We start from the raw sequence: 18,982 nt of genomic DNA, 5'->3' as shown, positions 1-18,982 counted from the left end.
CTAAACCACTTGACAAGTCTAAAAATAATAAAAATAACTTATATAAATAAGTTTGACTAAAAAAATCAAGATAATATATATTTTTAAATATTAAAATGACATATATAAAAAACATATATAACAAAATATTAAATTTAATTCTTAATCAATTTAATATAAACAAATAAAATATATATATATACACACACACACACACACACACACACACAAAGAAAAACAATTGTTATATGCAAACAAGTAATTTATTACTATCGTTTATCCATGTCGAAAGGCCAGCTGATATGTTGATTGTTGTAAAATCTGCGGTGGATGTCACGCCATTAGTTTTTTTTATGGGATTCTCAAATATGCAACCATGCAGCGAGAAATTAATGATGTTGCCACCAATTGTTTGGCTAAAAACAAGTTCTTCAATTAATTAACTTCTCATAACCATTATTTTAAATTCAACCAAACTAGGTTAATATAAAAAATTCAGTGAAAACTTTATTTTTTTTTTTTCTTTCAATATGATATTTTTTTTATAAAATAAAAAATATTAAGTTAATTCGAGTCAATCTAAATTAATTTTTTTATACTTGAATTAATATTTACCATAAATCAATCCCATATTAAATTTAAAAATTATGATCACAAGTGAAAGGAAAAATTATATTCCATCACTGAAAAGTATTCAAATACCTCATTGTTTTCATACTATAATTGTACAACAAATAAGATTAAAATTGAATCAGTATTTGATAACAATGCTGTTTGGAAACATCAATAATGAAATCTCATCTGTAAAGTAGTAGTTTATAGTACTTTCATCAGTTTATGTGATAAACTAGGTTTTTTAAAACTCATAAACTTGGATTATCCTCACAAGGATTTATTGCATTATATGTTTATACATGAATTTAAATGGTAATATGTGAAACGAGAACGTATTACACTATTATGTTATATCATGTTATATGAATGAAAGATTAATATCCACAAACTAGTATCAAAATTCTCTAATCAACTAGAACAATAAAAAAAAATTATTTAAATAAAAAAATATTTATTTAAAGTGACTAGAACCTTAATAAGTTGGAATACAATTAGATCCTGACAAAAGAAATAAATACACAAAATAAACAACCATTAAACATAAATCTAGATAGTAATCTAGATCTACACACAAAATTAAGGATTAGATCTTATTTCTATTGGATTTTTCTTAAGCAACTAAACAAAAAATTAGAACTTTTCTAATCCCAAGAGAAAAAAAAAAAAAAAAAAAAAGAAGAAGAAGAAGGAAAGGGGATTGAATCTTATGGTGGGCTTTTTTTAGAGATAGGCGTGCTAAAGAAATTTCAAGGCTTTGAAGAAAAGGAGGCGAGAGTGTTGTATCTTAATTTCAGTTTATTTTTTAACATGTTGTTAATTATTATATATTCATAAAAGAAAAGTTGTCTAATTTTTTTGTTAGCGATGATAAAAACTTACATGTGAGAAAATTCAGAGGTTGACTCCCTCTATCTTAATTTTTTTTTGTCTATTATTGATTATGTTATCATTATTTATCAACAAATTATTTATTCCTTCGTCTATTATACAAACATTATAAAAACTACTAGATATTTGATTTGTATTTCATCGCGAGTTTAGTATTTTGTTTTGGTTTTACAAAAAAATAGGTGGGCTCTTTTGAAGCATTTTTTAATTGTAAATAAAAAAAAGAAGTTAAAGAATAAAATTAGAAATAAAAATATTTAATTTAAAAAATAAAAAATTAATAAAGTTAATAAAAATTAACATGCTAAACCTATAATTTAGGTTATGCTCCTCATGAAACTTAATCTATTTTTGTTTTTAAAATTATGTTTCATTTAATTATATGTGAACCAGGTGCATGCCATTTTTTTCTTTTATCAAACAACAATTTTCTCTTTTACAAAAAAAAAAGGGTTGCTTGTGGGACTAAAATAAAAAATAACCCTATTTTTTTTTTATGTTTTCATAAAAAAAATCAAGTCAAATAAAAAAAATCTTTTCAAAAATTAAGCGATGAAATGGTGTATTTATATATATATATATTTTATTTTAAAAGGTTAACAACACATTAAATAATGATGATAATGAAACAAGCTAGGTATGTGGGCCTACCCACGTGTCTCACCCATAAAATGGCCTAGCTGATGTGCTAGTTTTTTTATTTTGTCAATAATAAAGGGTGGATTGTCTATTGGTTCAGTTTCAGTGATCAAGGGTTGCTAGAAAATCAGGTCTTTTATATTTTTTTACTCAAAATATCTTGAAAACACCATAAATACCATGATAAACTCATACATGCACTACAAAATCTCAAAAATCACACAAAAATTCAAAATAAACCCAAAATAAAAAATATTCCCGAGCTTATATATGTTTTTAGACTATTTAAATGTGAAAAATACTCAAGTGAAACTCTTTTCACTAAGTAGAATCATTTGACATCAAGATTGATCATTTTAATAGTTAGAATAGTATAAACAAGGATTTGCTCTTTTTAAAATCAAAATCCAATGAATTTTTCTTTCCTATCTTAAAACAGGGATTGAAAAATAAAAAATAAAAATAAAATGAAGTTTTGAATTAAAATTGATTTTTTAAAAATTTTAAAAAATTAGAGGGACCTAATATTCATAAGTCAGAAAGTCTGAGGACTACAATTAATATTTTTCCAAAAGTTCAAAAAAGCTAATCATTTTTGTCATTTCGTTCACTCTAATACTCTATGTTTTAATTTTACAATTTTCTAACAAATCAACTTAAATTATTCATTATTAGGTTCTATAAAGGTAAAATTAAAAAAAAAAAAGTTAGGCGACAACTCTGGGTCAAATAGTGGTGGGGGGGACCTTCCCCCACATGCATGTTTTAATATTTTGTTAATAATGTACTGGAAAATGTAGACATCCTGAAATCTGGAAATAATATTGTATATATTTGATTAAACCATTAATTAAAAAAAATAATAAAAAGTCGGGAAGATAGAATAAGTCATTGGAGAATAACTTTTCATAGATATATAGAGTTTGATTATTGGATTTCCATTATCATGTTGAGAAGGAAATATATATGACCGTACATGTTTTTATTAATTCACTATCAATTTAATTTGAATTTAATAATTTGTCTTCCATTAAAAACAAAAAAATAATATCAAATAGTATAGTAATTGTGATCATTGATATCATAATTTATTATCATTGAAGAAAAAAAAATCAAATAGTTAATTGAAGAACAAAAAACGTCTTTGTCTGAACAATGTGAATTTTTGCATTGTAAGGGTATTATTCAAAGGTGAAAGAAATCCAGATTATCCATCGATTTTTCAAAGTTGTCAATCACGATTAGATGCTTACTGTACGACTCGCACGCTATTATATCCTTTGGCATCTGATGCTAAAAGGCCTGGCCAAGTTTTTTTTTTTTTTTTTTTTTAAGAGAAAGTAGTAACATAATTCATTGGTTAAAAATTTAGATTCATGATTTGTGATTTGATTGGTTTGGAAAAAAATTTAGTTAAAATTTGTTGATTTTTTTCAATTTTTTTAATATAGTTTTTTTATATAAAAAAATTAAATTAACTTAAATTAAATCAAATTAACTTACCTGAATATGTAACTCAAAATTTATTCCTGATAAATTTTGGATAAATTTTAAAAATTATGTTTACAAGTGAAAAGAAATTGAAAAATATCTATATATCTCATTGTTTTCATATTATAATAGTAAAAAAAAGGATAAAAATTAAATCTTATTATTTGAAAAGTATTTAATAACAATTTTGTTGGAAACATCAATAATGAAATCTCATATGTAAAGTAGTAGTTTATACTTTCATCAGTTTATATGATAAGCTAAATTTTTTAAAACTCATAAACTTGGGTTATCCTTACAAGGATTTATTGTATCATATGTTTATACATGAATTTAAATGGTGATATGTGAACGGGAAAACATATTACACTATCATGTTTATATGAATGAAAGATTAATATCCACAAACTAGTATCATAATTTTCTAATTATCAATTATAACAATAAAAAAAAATGTTTATTCAAAGGGACTAAAACCCTAATAAGTTGGAATAAAAGACCCGACAAGAGGGACAAATATACAAAATAAACACTTATTAAATAGTAATCTAGATGTACACATAAAATGATCATCAAACCCAGATCTTATTTCGAACCCAAATCCTATTTCAATTGGACTTTTATTAAACAACTAAACAAAAATTTAGAACTTTTCTAATCCTAAAAGAAAAAAGAGAAGGAAAGGGGATTGAATCGGAGGGCTTTTTTTTAGAGATAGGCATGTTAAAGACATTTCAAGGCTCTTTTCAGTTTTTTTTTTTTTTTTCCTTTTAATCATGTTGTTAATTATTATATACTAAAAAAAAAAGTTGTCTATTTTTTTTGTTTGCTAGGATAAGAACTTAATTTCATGTGAGAAAATTCAGAGGTTAACTCAACTTTTATGAAAAAAATTATTAATTCCTTGTCTATTGTACACACGTTATCAAAACTATAAATGTATTGATAAGTTTTTTTTATATATACTACCACATCAAAATTATAAAAAAAAAAAGCTTAAATTCTGAAATAATACTGTATTTGATTAAAAAGCTTCAAAACAAGTTTTTTTTTATATATACTACCACATCAAAATTATATAAAAAAAAAAACTAAAAAAACATAAATTCAATACTTTTTCATGTCAAATAAAAGCATCCAACAACAGTACTGCCAAAGTTACTCCCATCAAACAAAGTGAATTTTCGCATTGTTAGGGTATTATTCAAAGGTGAAAAAAATCCAGAAGATCCATCGATTTTTCAAAGTTGTCTATCACGAGTAGATGCTCATGGTACGACTCCCATACTATTAATTATATCCTGTGGCATCTAATTCTTCTCCTCTTTTCCCTCCCCCCCTTGTTTTTCCACCTCACATTTTGCTGTAGCCACCATGATTTGAGCAAAGTGGGCACCATGCTCTTGTGCTTGGCTATGATTTCTAGCCATCATAGGAAGGACCACGATGTGCATTATCGAGCAATGTAATAAATTGGTCCCCATCTGCTGTCTTAGGGCAGGTCTTTTGTGCTCTGTTGGAGCTTGAAACATTGATGCCAAATAGATCAAAGATGCAAACTTCGCAGGTGGTTTGAAGCACTAAATGCATAGGCCCGCAAATAATTCAATGCGATGGGAATCGTGGATTGATCGATGTTTGAAATTTGAAAGCAACTTGCAGGTCGGCTTTTAGATGGGGGCCGGTTAGAAAAATTGAAGGATATTTGCTACGCATGAAGTACCAGGAGGTCAAGAAACATTAAAGTTTAAATTTTAATAAGATTTGATTGATAATTTAATTATCCCGCGATTATCTTTTCGTTGTCACGTCTTCATCATCATTATCATCATTATTTTTATTATTTTATTTTTCATTATTACCATCGATGTTTCATCTTAACGCTACTTTATTATTATTATAATATTTTTTTTTTTTATTTATCAAACATCACTAAATGTTTTTCGTATAAAATATTTTACACAAAATAAAGTAATGTTAAATCTACAATTCAACCTAATACTCTCTCTCTCTCTCTCTCTCTCTCTCTCACATTATAAGAGGTTATGGATGAGAGAAACACCAACGAACACACGTCACTTCCTCCAAATTCTATCACCATCATTCACCTAGGCCAACCCACGCCGATGTTTTTGTATTTTTATGTTTTCTTTCTCCTGTTTTTCACCCAATTTTTCGTATCTTAAATTGTTTATTTTTATTTTTTATTGATTATTGAAGAACAAACTGTTTTAATTTCAACTTTTTGCTTGAATCTAGGATTAATTTGGCAAGCTTGGTGCAAGAAGTTGAGGCTTTCTACAAAGATGAGGAGAATCAGATATGATTTGGACACTGGTTCTAGTGGTTTATTTCTTTAACAGGACTTGATTCTTCAAGTTAAGACTTGAATCTTTTTATTTTTTTACGGGTATCCGATTTGTTTCCCTCTCATAGCTTTCTAGATTTCTTAATTTTATTACCACAAATTCAATATCTAATTCCCGACCAAATATTCCGTTGACAAATTGAAAAATCCTAGGACTATTTGGCTTTGATATTTTCTGCAAACTTTGTAGATTTAGATTTGTAGATAGGGACAAGAGAATACAATAATTTTGCGTAATTTTTAATTTATTCAGTCCATATCAAAATAAAATTAAAGTTTCGAGAAATTGATTTTTTTTAGATTATTATCAAGAACCACTTTTATCAATTAATTAAACATTAAAAGCATCTCAATCCAAATTTTTAAATTGGTTGTTGAGCTCTCAGTAATAGTTTATATATACTCACCATGTTAATAGAATTTTAACTTATAATTACTTGGTTAAATATTTTTTTTATTTTTATTTGGACTCGATGATAAGGAGTACTAGTATATTTAAATCAACTTACATATCTACTAAAACCGAGTTCTTTTTTGAATTTATCTTATAAATACAACCTTGTGCAGGTCTGATACATCATAAAAAAAAAAAAAAAAAATCTTTTTAGATGCTATTCTCAAAGTTTAACATAAGAGAGTAGAATGAGGTTTACTTTCTGTTGGAAATTTATTTTAAATAAATAAATTATGAGTGAATAAAAAATTAATCTTAAATTTTTTTTGATTTTTTTATTTAAAAAACTCTTGTTTTTTCTAGATTTAATTTCTTGATTTATAGTAGCTAATCAATGATTGATAATGATAAAAATTAATACTTTAACCTTTTAGTTTTCAAGACTTCACTATAAAAAGAGGGATGAATGAAGAGTTTAAACTAAGATTTTTTTAGATTTTTACATACTCTTATTCACCTCATATTTTAGTGTTTTATTCACATTTTATGTTTTAGTTTTCCTTCCAAATTTAGAGTTTAGATTCATATCGTTGAGAGATATTTAAGTTTCATATTTTTTGGTGTCAAATACCTTGATCTAGAAGTGTATTTAAGCCAAGCTGTTGTTGTTGGAATCTTAGAAGCTATATTACATACATTTTAATTGCACAAATGATGAACAATAAAGCCTTAAAAATACAAGATTCATCATTGACAACAATAAAATATTTATTATGTAAATTCCCAGATAAAATCCATGAAATTAATAAAAGAAAACCAATGTTCTAGTATATAATTTAATGAAATTCAAATGTTATCTGTTTAAATTTGATATTAAAAATGTATATGAATCTAGAAAGTTTCAACAAATATAAAGAGTATAATGTAAACTTGTAGTCTAAAAATTAATAAATTAGTGATAAATATAAAAAATATTTACATGTGGAAATATTTAGAAATATATTCTAGAATCTTCAAATGAATTAATAAAAAAATTTCAGAATAAAGGATTACCTTATTTTTATCAATGAATTAGTTATTATAATGTTAAAAGAAGCATCTAATTTTTTTACTTTTTATTATTTTAATATTAATATATTAAAACTATCTAAAAATACTTAACATATTAATTTAATATTTTTCAAGTTGATTTTATTTTTAAAATATATTAAAATACAATTTCAATTGAAAAAACAAAGGGCAGAAAAGTTGGAATGATGGTTGTTTTGGAGAAGTCAAGGATAAAGTTACTGTGAAGAAAAAGAGAGAGAAAGACACGTTGCGGACACTTGTTAATTATATATATAAATAATTTATGATCCGATTTGAATCAAATTAATGGTATAAAATTACTTTCACTGCAATAGGTTTTTGGAAGTACCTGACCTCCATTTAGTTTTTATTTTAATTCTTCTTCTAAACTTTATTTCATTTCAATTCACTAATAATAAAAATTAAATATTGATGCATCATTTAATATAATGGCTTCCTCTTCTCATCCAAGTATTTTACTAGCGAACTTAGCTTTTTTTTTTTTTTTTTTTTTTTGGGGGGGGGTTTGGTGAGTTTGGTGATAGAACATAAATATTGAAATTATTTTCTTGATGCAAATAGCTAATATTTATATGGAAATTATTAATTTTAATAAGATGGTCCACACTAACAATATCTCTCCTTAAATTGATGTTGAATGATTAAGAAACATCACTTTTCCAACTAAAAATTGATGGCGTTGGTGAATCCAAGATTTGGTAAACACATCAGTTATTCAAAGGTCAGCAGAGATATTATAGAAGAGAAATAATTTTAGTATCCACGACTTTTCGAATAGAATCATAATAAATTTTAATATGCTTTGTACGCTCATGAAAAACAATAATGGTGGCCATCCTGTTTTAATCCTTATTACTCGTTGTTCTAATCAATGGTAACAAATGAGTAACTATTTGGTATATCATAAACTATATAAAATATTTGAGTGATAAAAAAAGGATTTACCACCATAAATAAATTAGAAAAAATGTTTCACATATTCTGAAATGGTATTGATTGTGAAATCCTTACGCAAGGTTAAATGAAATTTAAAAAGAGTTTTAAATCTTATTTAAAGAATTAATAATTATGGTATTAAGAACAAACATAATTTGATAAATAAACACATTTCATGCTATAATATCTAATTCATAACATTCTTGATGAAGAGATAATAACTATACAAAAAAACTCCTTACTAAAAAGGTTAAGCCAGACAACATATGATTTTATTAATATTTGAGGGATTATGATACATTGCTAGACGCTGTACTTAATCTTCAAATATAGATTAATCAATTGTTGAATTGATTATAAATTAAATTATTTAATTTATTTAATTCTAGTTAATTTAGGATTATGATTTATATTTGAACAAATTTATTAGGAACCTAAAATGTCATATACATTAAGAACTACTGGTCATAAATTAACCATAATCAAGTGTGACTTAATTATGAATAAGTTTTAGAGATTGAGGATTTTATTGAATAAATTTCTAAAATTATCTTGAAATAAAATTTTGTGATATTTTTCAGGGGGCAAAATAATATTTTGTCATTTATGGAGTTATTAAATTTTTCATATAAATAGAATGTTATACCTTACTTTTTTAAAATAAAAATGTATTGTACATACTCCACCTATTTTTTTTTATGTCAACTCTGTTGGGTTAGCCGGGTACATCAGGTTTTTTCTTTCCTGTTTTTTTCTTTAACTCGGCTCGGTTCCAAGTCTCGGGCCTGGGGTCTCAGTTCAACCCGCCGGGCTAGGCCGGGTTTTAAAACCATGCTCACCACAAGACTTGTCCTTGCTTTCTATATTTGTTTCAATTCTTACATCTTATGCTATTTTGGAATCAGATCAAGTCAAAAGCATATCCTAGTCTCAATTCCAACAATACAAGCCAATCCTCTTCAACTCAAATTTCAAATTTTAAAGATAAGGTTAAACTTAGATAGCATTTATATTAGTAACAGAAATATGTATAGACCTATTATAAATTATAAACTTATGTGCAGCAAAATCCAAAAACTCTACATGATATCAAAGCCCATTGATATCTTTTTCAACCATGTCAACCTCCTTCTCTGCTACCTCCTCCACGATGTCTCAATTTTCCCCTGCCCCAAATCCACTCACCCACTATACTGTTCTCAAACTAATGGAAAACTTCACTTTTTTTCCCGACCTTCATTACCAAAAACTTTATGGCTTCGTCAATGGCATCTCTCTCGCTCCACCAAAATCTTTAAACTCCCCCGACCAATGCCCCTTCACCAAATCCTACATATGATTTTTTGTTTGAAAAAAGATTAGCTGATTTTAAACACCCTTGTTCGAATCTCTTCTTCAACAATTTGTTGGTCTCAAAACCTCTCATGATGTTTGGATCACTTTGGAGAAAATGTTTTCTATCACGTCTTGTGTCCACCAAAATAAACACACTATATTAACCAAGTATATTTTATATTAATTAACTACCATCCCAAACACTAAATAAGTTTTTAGTTACGTATCTTGGATTTTGAGATATCATAAAAAATAATGAGAAGTTGCTCAATTGGTGTCATTTACAATGGTCAAAGAATCACCCTGTTTCTTGGTTTCTAGTGTTTATCTAGTTTAAGTTCTCTTGGATTGTTGGAATGCTAGATTGCATATGATAAGAAAAATGTTCCTATAGGATTATGTGTTTTCATAAAATGTGTGTTGGGGATTTATATACCCCTCAAACTTGACTGGACACGGATGAGCTAATACAGAGTTTGTAGCTAAAATTTTGGAAAAATTGAAGATTTTTACAAGGTATTGAAAAAGATTTTTTTTTTTTTTTTTCTAGATTGTTGTCTATAATATATATAATTGTTTTCTAGAAAAGAAATCTGAAAGAAAATACTACATATGCCTTTTTTGCTTCCTGATGTTCTCTAAGTTATTATTAATAATCTCATACATGAAATGGTCGTGTTTTAGACTCTGGTTTTGATGATGAATCTACATGTGCGGGAGCAGAATAGGTTTCTTAAAACAGTGCTTATCCAGTAATGTTGCAGGACTGCTTAGCGTTGCTGGAGCGGATAATGTTACGTTATTCTTCAAGTTCCATATCTAAATAATGTATTTTCAACACTTGCATAATCCAACGAAGGATTCTATTTTAAGAAAAATATATTGGAAGTATTAGAAGTTACATTCATATCAGTAAACAACGTTTCGCTGTGAGCACTTCACCTGTTGCTCCTGGCAAAAATTTCATCACAGTTGCACAACTGAGATTTTTTGTGGTATCTTCTTTAACAGTTTTTGAAGCTGCTGCTTCCCAGTGATTTTTATTGGTGTTGAACGTAGAGACCAGAAAGAATATTTGTCAGCAAGAGAAATACGGAGGGAGAACAATGTGAGGTGGAAGTGCCTATAGATAAAGGAAGCATATCAACACCCCATTGTCAAGAAGCAGAGGTTAGTGCCCTCTGCTTCATGCAACAATGCAGCATCTGAGCTTGTTAACGACGTTATGAAATGTTAGAACAAGAAAAAAGAAATTGGCCCACAGAACATCATAACAATGTTTTCCTTACAGCATGCTATCTGTTTTAGCAGGCAATCTCCTGAGGAAATTTTGAGGAATGGAAGGAATGCCAACACGAAGTCTTGGAGGCCTCGTTGCATAAGTCCCTGTAACAAGAACTAAGTACTTGAACTGAACTTTATGAGCCAACAAACAAGCAAGCAGACAGAATGCCAAAAACAAGCAATCAGAAGGAGAATAGGAGACAATATAACAAGAAATTTTAAAAACACTAACATAACATGAGTGATGTCAAAACAAGAAGTTTAACAGAGAGGAATTACAAAGGTTTTGAAATATCGACCGGTAGTCTAGGATTAACAGAGTGGAAATCAAATAAAATCGACAAAACCCTCCCCTGTTTACTCACACACAAACTGGCTGGATTTGAATGGTTGCAGGAGAAGCCATTCACAATTTAATTACCATAATTTTTTGCCCCAAATTTTCCACAATAACGACTTGATCCCTAAACCCTCCTCTGCTCTAAAAGTGTTTTTTTTTTTTTTTTTTTTTAAATCTGTCAGGGCTATAGCCCGGGCAGCCCTCTGCATGGATTCGTCCTTGTGGAGGATGTCATGACCTCTTTGGAAAGCACCAAAATCCAAGCACGAAAGGAGCTAGAAAGAAAGCAGTCCATATTAGTTTTGGGCACATAACCATGGCAACGAACAATGAGTAAATCAGGACTGTGATTGCTGAATTGATCTTCCAATGGCGTATTTGATCAAACTCCCTCCAAAGAACAACGATTCCACTCGAACATGTCATGACTCTCTCACAATTTGCATTTGCTCTTCTCAAGCTCCATCTATTTTCACCTGTATCAAGCATGTACTCCACAACCTCCCTCCTTAGAGGTGGGCCGGCACGGCCAAGCCTCCAAGAGAGAATATAAGTAGCTTGGTGTCTTAAACCATCATAGGAAGCAGAGGTTGTGAGCAAGTATGAAACAAGTTGATCCAATTATTTGCAACTAAATTTCACAGCCAAATGAAGCTCTCCCATTTTCTTCAATCCATTAGGTTGCAAGACTAAAAGCGGGTAGGAGTGTGTATAAATCCTACCAGTTTCGAGAGTAGACAACCGAATACTTACTTTGCCAAGTCTTGGATCACTCGTCCCATCATTCTTGTCCCCTGCCTGTAAATGACAATTATCAAAAACTCCAATGGTAACAACTGTATATGGATCATAAACATCCCAGTAGTATTGCTCATTCCTTGGACTTCGTTCGTAGCAACCCTTCAGCTTTTAGGATACCTAGCTCCGAGACCCCAATTTTCTCTGGCCGTAACTTGGGAGATGTTGCCCTCAAATCACTGCTGTAGTAAGTTGGCTCATCAAAAACATGATATAAACCATCGAAAAAGATCCTCATATGAAGTCTACTGGAAAACTTCACTTCTGTCTTCTCCTCGCCCTACGCAACATACTTCTCGAGATTAATACACTGAGCACCGATAGCTTGAGGCATCAACCTCTTCTCCACTCGGTGCAAAGGAATCACAGACCTCCCTAAACATACCTCCTTATTAGCTCCCATCTTGTCCTCCACACTTAAAATTAAATGATCATCAAATGGCTCTGCTGCAACAAACATCACTTCCTCATTCCAAGTAGGATTCGGATTCTTATCCTTTGAAACTGTAGTCCTCAAAACCAAGTTCCCAAGAACAGCCTTGATGTTAGCTTCTGGTTTCCTGTTCTTGTCTGCAGGTGCCAAATCCTAAGCTGCAATCACTTGAATTCTTAAATACCAAAGCACAGGGGAGAGGTATACATTAGAACGAATGTTTGTCACGCTTTTGCCGCTAACTGCAGCTGCATCAGAATCCCAAGCAACAGAAAAGGCGTCGTCAGCTTGATTCCCTATCCAAGTAGCTAACATCAACTCTCCTGCAACCTTTACCCCATTGCGATCCTCCAATTTATACCACCGTTCTGCCAATGGACTATCTGGTGGAAACCGCGTAGGATTATCGCCCAAATCAAAGGAAAGACAGCCTATAATCTCGTTAATCGTAGATTCTTTATCCCTTACCAGGATCTCTAATCTCCCACCCCGAAGGCGATCTCTTGTGAAAGCATAGACTTCATTCCATTCCGGGTTTGAGGTCTGTTCAAAGCATCTAGCTATTCCCTTGTAGTTTCCGTTCTTTAGCTCGACAAAAGGGACACAAGTGACAGTCATGTTGTTCACTGGCAAGCCATGATTGGCTCCCACAATTCTGACATAAAGAAACTGTCTTTGTTCAACTAGAGTAAGCTTGTCACTGCCTATGACTGTCCTTCCACCATTATCAGGTGATGCCACCTTAAGGGTGCAGTCCTCCTTTGCTTCCCTTTTGGAGGCATTCGCTCAAACTACAAGATATAAAAGAAAGTGAAAAAAATCAGTTACTGAAGCTTAATTAGTGTTGGATCTTTATTTCCTGTTAGATATTTTGTAGTAAGAGCAATAAGAGCAGAAACCTTTCAAGGGAAAATTCATGTCCGAGTATATTAAAATATCAGGCCTCTGAAAGTTTTGAATGCCTGAATTCTGTGATCACAAGAGAAGAAAATACTGTCAGATTTGATAGACGAAGTACTAAAAATCATGCACACATAATGTTGGTTACACAAAAACAACCAGGCAATCTACACGCATTTTATTCATTAATATGTATTCTATACAACTGTTCAAGATATTATGCACAACATCCTGATGAAGGATGGGTGGCCAGTCCACCGAGGAGATAAACAACGTGCGTTTGGGGAGATGCAAGGTTAGTCTGAGGTATAATTGATTTAGGAGGACATATGGCTAGTCTTTTTAAGTTGGGATGCACAATTAGTTCAAAGATATGGCGTTGTTGAGCCCTATAGATATTCTAGGTTTAATATAATAAGTTTCTTAGGAAATCCCAAATTTCATTCCTCATTACCTTTAAAATTTCTTGATTACGCAATTACCGATTAATACGCATAGCTAGGAATGTAAGACAAAGATAATTGTATTTATCCCATCCAGGATTTATAGAAGGTATTATTTCAAATGAAATTTTGTGATCCTTGATTTATCAGTTTAGTTTATATTATTTTTATACTTTCTAGTATCTTTTTTGTTGATTAATTATTCTTTGATAAAAAATTTACCACTTTTATGATAATAATTCCACTCAAATAAAAACAAAAACCTAATTTTGAAAAAACCTAAAAAAATAATCATGAAATCCCAAAGAAAAAATAAAATCTTGAAAAAAGAAAAGAAAAAGAAAACCCTTAAAACTCAAAAGCATAGTTGTTAGACTTGATCCCGGGATTGACTAAAAAATATATATAGGATTACTAGGTCAACCTATGGTCACCGAGTCAACTATTTTTTATTAAACGATAATATTTCTTTATTTTTTTTCTTAGCTAGTGACCCAATTAGGTTTGGAAATATATTTGGCTAAGTTAACTATCTCATTAAAAACATGTTTCTTTTAGTCAATATCTTATGCATTTCAACTAAAATAAAGTTTAAATCACGCAATAAATTTTAGGTTTCTCGAGTTAATTTATTAGAAAAGATAGGTTTAGCAACTATACTAAAAAAAAATAAAAAGTGAAAAAACTTATTTTTGTGAGGTGACGTGAAGAAAAACACTACAACATTTAATAGCTTTTCCTTTGGTGTGAAATTACCACTCCGTCGGTGAAAATTGTACCAATAAATGCAGTCTGTCAGTATACCATTCATCAGTAAAAAAATAAATTAAAAACCTATGGGTTTACAAGACAGAAAATGCGTGCAAAAAAAAAAAAAAATATATTTCCTGCGTTGGAAAATATGCTGACATAATTATTCCATTGGTATATTTCCATCAATGATAGTAGCATATGTAATAATTTTTTCCCAACTCTCTGAAATATACCAACGGATTTGATTTTGTCTGTATTACCATCCGTAAATCACTGATAGAATAATTTAGTCTGTGATTGTGGCATATGCAGTAATGTTTTTACAACTCTCTAGACAATATCGATTGATTGATTCTGTCAGTAAGTTTGTGGTGATAATTAAAAAATATTTTAAAAAATAAAATTTTATAGAATAATTAATATAAAATAATAATAATTAAGAAAATAAACTTGTATAAAACTAAATATGTAAAACTAAAATTGAATAATATAAAATCCAAATATTCATCTAAATATTCATTGCAATTTGATTTGTACAAATAAAAATTAAACTATAACAATGACGGCGCTAGAGGAAAAGGAGAATAAGGAGAAGGAGGACCTGTCATTCCCAAGACCATACGACCAAAAAAAGAGCCACACGTAGCACTCATCTGAGATCTCATGTTTATGACCATTTGACGGAATTGTTCATAATTCACCGAGAGTTGCTCATATTTTTTTGGTGAGATGAGTTGTGTGTTGTGGTAAGACCACGAACTCCTGAGATTTGGTCCTTAATGTGATTAGGAGATCCCAACAATTGAGACACTATGGGCCACTCGCAAGTTCTCAGCCGTAGTGTTGGAGAGTTCGTACACCTGATTTCTATTGGGTCCACTAGATGATCATGCCTCCATCCACAAATCCAAATTGAAACCCGGAAGGGTCGGAAGATCGTCCTCGTATCTCTCCCTCAACCAACTATTATATGTCTTGAAAATTCAAAAAAAAAATCATCAAATTTAATTCAAAAAATAATAAGTTACGAAAGAAAATGATTGAACAAACATACCATGAAGTGTTGAGTGTACTTGTCGACGAACTATTACACCCCGTTTTTGAGTCTTTACTCCGCATATGCATTCTCTACAAAAAGCTTCATTGGGTCTTGGCTCACGTCCAAGAGATATAGCTTGTAAGGAAAAAAAAATATGACAAGTTAAATTTATTTATAAATAACAATAAATTAGTTAAAGATAAATGTCATTAAAATTAATCTTACCATCCGCTTCATAAGTGCAATGAATGAAACAGAGTCGTCGGTGTGTATGGTAGCCGAACCATGAATTTGTTGGTTTCCGATTCTCAGCACCGAATTGTGAGCATCGTGTAAAATGCTCAGACATCACGTCATTCCAAACCTTGTAAGTCGTTATCTCTGGCGTATTTTCATTGCTTTTTTTCTACGCTTTCATACCAAAAGTCACGCAATCTACATCCATGAATGAATTTTAGGGGAAGGATGTTTGGGGGGGGGGAGCTAATTGTTAATGTTGAGGGGGAGGGGGGGTTGTTTATATACAAGGGGATAAAAAGAAGAATAAATAGGGGAGGGGGTCGATGGCTAGTCATATATTAAATCTTACCGATGGAAAAAGTTTTATCTATAAATATCACTGCAAAATACTGACAAAAAAAAAACTATCGGTAATTTCATTTATATTTATTGAATTTTTGATAGTGAAACATGTTAATCTATCTACATAATTTGTGATGTCATGAGTACTCTTTCAAGTACAAATACTTTATCTATTTCTAATAATTTTGAAATTTTTAATTTAATTTTCGGGGAGTTTTCAACGTTTTCAATTTTCAACTTTTTAATTTGTTGGGATTTCAAGTTTTTCGGGAGTTTTCAACTTTTTCATTTTCTATTTTTAATTTGTTGGGTTTTCAAGCTTTTCTTCTTATTTTTTTTTAAATCATTTTTCTTTTGGTGTTTTAAGAGCATTTTCATCACAAAAGATGGAGAAAAAGTGGTCCATTAAGGTAGAATTGAAAAACATAACTTCAATTATTATTTTTTTTTAACAAATATACAAGAGAACATGCTTAACATATAAAGATACATAGATGTGTAAATTACAGTTTACCCCTAAAATGGCTAACATTTAATTAAGTATTTAATTGAATTAGACATGTTTAGAGAAAAAAAAAACAATCAGACCAAAATTGTCCTGCCCCTTTAATATATGCAATGCATTGTGATTGGTTTAGTTGATGCATAAACAGAGAAGGTGTAATAATTAATTTATCCAAACAAGACATTGAACTTGAATTCCGCACTTAATTTTGCTTCGTAGAAATAACACTGGATTACGCATATCTAGCAGTTAAACTACTTGTCTAATTATTCTCCAAGAAATAGAAAGACTAAACTGACAGCCTAATCTGTAATACTGCCTTGACATGTTAATTTCCTATTTTTAACGTCTAAATTTACAGAGAGCCTCCAGCCACAGTATTTTAAAACATAGCTTTGAATGCTGCCCTGTTCGGTGGGTCGACTCAAGACCTGGTCGATCCGGGACTGAAACTAGACCGGATTGAGAAAAAAACAAAAGAAAAAAACAAAAGAAAAAAAAACTTGATGTGACCCCCGACCCGACTATTTAGTTGACCTGACAAAATCTGGATTAAGATCCGACTACAAACCCGTTGATTTTTTTTTTTTTTACTAAAACGATTGTCGTTTTGATTTTTTTAAAAAAATAATAACCCAGCAATCCAGTTAAAACTTGAAACTCGGACCTTGAACCGGGTCGGCTACTTGCCGGACCGGGTCTTAAAACCATACTTTAAAGCATGATAAAATTATGTGGAAGTACTACGTAGCCCTAGCGAGTTAACATTAAGCAATGTGATTAGTACTATATATATTAATTAACCAAAGATCAAAAGTTAATTAGGGTCAGGACTGCGGAAGAATAATGATGGGATGGTAGGGAGGAGGAGAAGATCCCTTGAAAGACTACAAAATCCATATGTTCCCCAAGCTATGCTTTGCTTTTCCCTTCTTTTCTTCCCTGTAGCTGAGCTGCTCACCACATGGCTCCTCCCTCTCCCTCTCTCTCTCCCTCTCTCTGACTAACTCTGTTAACGGTTTCTCTCTTTATTTATTTATTTATTTTTAAAGACATGAAAATGGTGAGAGAACAAGAAGCACTGCATGCAAGATGAAGCCCTCGGGAATAAAGCATGGTCATTTCTATGCTTTGAGACTGAGATGTAGCTTGGAGTCCCCCACATGGAGTCCTGTTGTGTTGTCCTGTTTCTCTTGGAATTTTCACTTTCTCCACAAAAATTGAGTAGTCAGTCTCATGCCCATTAAAAAGAAAAAAAAAAAAGCAGCAACACCCAATAGCTCACGACCTCTCACAACTTTTGATGTCTCCAAGGTGATTCTTGACAATATTAGTATTATTGTTGCTACTAATATAGTAAATATATACACACTCACGTGTACGAAACATTAAGGCCATACATAATTGATAACCCTACAACAGCTTATGTGCTTATACTTGTCAAACATGACGATGTTTTCATAACAAGGGCAAGGCACTCTTTGAATAAATAGTCACATTGTGCTTGATCGGAACGTTTCATTTTGCTGTATATTGATATCCCATCGAAAGCAAGTGAACATTGTTATGCATCTTTGGATCTAGTTATGGATGGGATGTTTTTTTTTTTTTTTTTCTTCTTGCTCTTAGGAGCAACATAATAAGTACTTGTCAAAGTCGACGTCGGGCATTATTTTTATGGCGGATGCGTTCACATACTATACAATATATATTGAATAAATACAAGAAAATAAAGTGGAAGTGGGATTTGCTTTGTGACTTGGCTAGTGACCGCATTGGGTCTTGGGCTCTAGGGATTCCCTCTATGTATCTATGGATATCTATCTAAAACAAAGGAATGTTACGTAGTGATGTGGAATGTGTAGTCTCTCAGGCTCATATGTTAATGTTCTTTCTTGAACAACTCAAAGATTCATCTCTAGCTCTACTATACCTCCCTGTCTTTTTCTTGGATTTTGAATATATTGTATGTCCCTCCATATATTCTTTCACATTCTTTCTTCCTTTCTTTCTTGTTTTTTTTTTAAATTTTTATAGTTTCATTAGAAAAATCATATACCCAAATTCGATTTCAGGCCAGACCCCATCACGTGAAATCTGACCAGTTAAATCACACAAATTCTCATGTTATGCTAATTAATCTAACACACATACTCTCTTTCTCTCTA

General features: G+C 30.5%; 1 pseudogene; it reads right to left on the bottom strand.

Annotated features, from left to right (window-relative positions):
* Positions 1-11,322: 11,322 nt before the first annotated feature.
* Positions 11,323-13,510, bottom strand: LOC118031483 (FT-interacting protein 3-like; annotated as a pseudogene).
* Between the last annotated feature and the right edge of the window lie 5,472 nt (positions 13,511-18,982).

This window comes from Populus alba, chromosome 11 (assembly GCF_005239225.2).
Source record: "Populus alba chromosome 11, ASM523922v2, whole genome shotgun sequence".
NCBI lineage: Eukaryota > Viridiplantae > Streptophyta > Magnoliopsida > Malpighiales > Salicaceae > Populus > Populus alba.
Note: the sequence above shows the minus strand (reverse complement) of the source record. Positions and strands in the feature narration are given on the sequence as shown.